General features: G+C 40.2%; 1 protein-coding gene across 6 annotated transcripts in view; it reads left to right on the top strand.

The window, feature by feature from the left end:
• The window catches only part of ACSL4 (acyl-CoA synthetase long chain family member 4), a 90,566-nt gene that overhangs the window by 35,291 nt on the left and 53,796 nt on the right, over positions 1-1,479 (top strand). For 3 of the 6 annotated variants that reach the window (XM_017546496.1, XM_017546495.2, XM_017546491.2), the window contains exon 2: positions 811-863. The exons of the other annotated variants lie outside the window; for them this stretch is intronic. The gene's annotated coding sequence lies outside the window, so the exon portion shown is untranslated. The remainder of the gene's footprint in view (positions 1-810; positions 864-1,479) is intronic. 6 annotated transcript variants of the gene reach the window in all.

The raw sequence follows: 1,479 nt of genomic DNA, 5'->3' as shown, positions 1-1,479 counted from the left end.
TGGCGCAAACTTGGCTCACTGCAGCCTTGACCTCCCAGGCTTAGGTGATCCTCCCACCTCAGTCTCCTGAGTAGTTGGAACTACAGGCATGTATCACCATGCTCAGCTAAGTTTTTGTATTTTTAGTAGAGACGGGGTTTTGCCATTTTTCCCAGACTGGTCTCGAACACCTGTACTAAAGGGATCCTCCAGCCATGGTTTCCCAGGGTGCTGAGATTACAGGCATGAGCCACTATTACCTGACCCTTTTGTTATATATCTTGAAAAATGTCACAAAAATGATGTGTTTACAAATTGAAGGAAGATTGAAATATATTTATCTTTCTACTTAGCCCAGTGTCGTATTTGTATTTGGGAAGGAACCTTGCATTGTTTCAAGGAACTTACTCATTTTTTGTTTTGATGGGAAAATAGATGCCTACAGTCATCTGCGTGTGGGGATGGCTGTCTTCTGTGACTGACTAGTTGGCTGTGGTCAGACATTGTCTCTGTGTCTGAACTTGGCTTTGGTCCTCACCATGGGGGAGTTAGAGATACAAATAAAACTGTTAAGAACATGGCTGTTGTTTCTTGCCATTTTCCCATAGAGTTTCAACTACTGTCACTCAAAGTCTCGTTCAGTTACTTTCTGAGATCCTAATAGCACTAATTCTAATCAGACAATCATCTCTAGTCATTTCTTGCTTTTCCTTTAGTACCTGGCATATCATGAGCCTAAGGTGCAAAGATAATGTGAACAAGCACTTAATCTTTCTTGTGAAGGGGCACTTTTCTCATGTCACTGTACTCATAAATTCTGTCTCACTGCAGATTGAAATCACAGAAGATATTCATGTTCTTCTTAAGAGAAAAAGAGGACATTTGTAAGTATTTGTCCTTTAGAAATTCTAAATATGTAATTTTATTAGCTTTTTGACAATTAAGTGACCATACTAATAGGCATCTTGACTCTTTTTATAGAGGAAAAACTCTACCAATATTTATGATTGTGTTTTAAAAGGCACTATTTTATAAAGCAAATAGGAAAACATTTTACCCTGTGCAGCTTCTAAAATTTAAACAATTTGCCAATCATTTGTAAAAGAGCAAGTGGTAATTAAAATTCAAACACAATCTTTCTATTTGAGTCATACCCAAAACTGGAGTCAGAGATTGGAGTTCCAGTTCTGACTACTGAGGCTTATAGAACATGTGTCTTTGGCAAGCTACTTAGTCTCTCATTATCTCAGTTTCCTTATCTTTAAAATGAGTTTAATAATAAGTACACAGGGGCTGAGCGTGGTGGCTCATGCCTGTAATCCCAGCACTTTGGGAGGCTGAGGCAGGTGGATCACAAGGTCAGGAGTTCAAGACCAGCCTGGCCAAGATGGTGAAACCCCGTCTCTACTAAAAATATAAAAATTAGGCCGGGCGCGGTGGCTCAAGCCTGTAATCCCAGCACTTTGGGAGGCCGAGGCAGGTGGATCACGAGGTCAAGAG

Source organism: Cebus imitator, unplaced genomic scaffold, assembly GCF_001604975.1.
Source record: "Cebus imitator isolate Cc_AM_T3 unplaced genomic scaffold, Cebus_imitator-1.0 Scaffold189, whole genome shotgun sequence".
Lineage (NCBI taxonomy): Eukaryota > Metazoa > Chordata > Mammalia > Primates > Cebidae > Cebus > Cebus imitator.
This window is presented reverse-complemented; position numbering and strand designations above follow the sequence as displayed.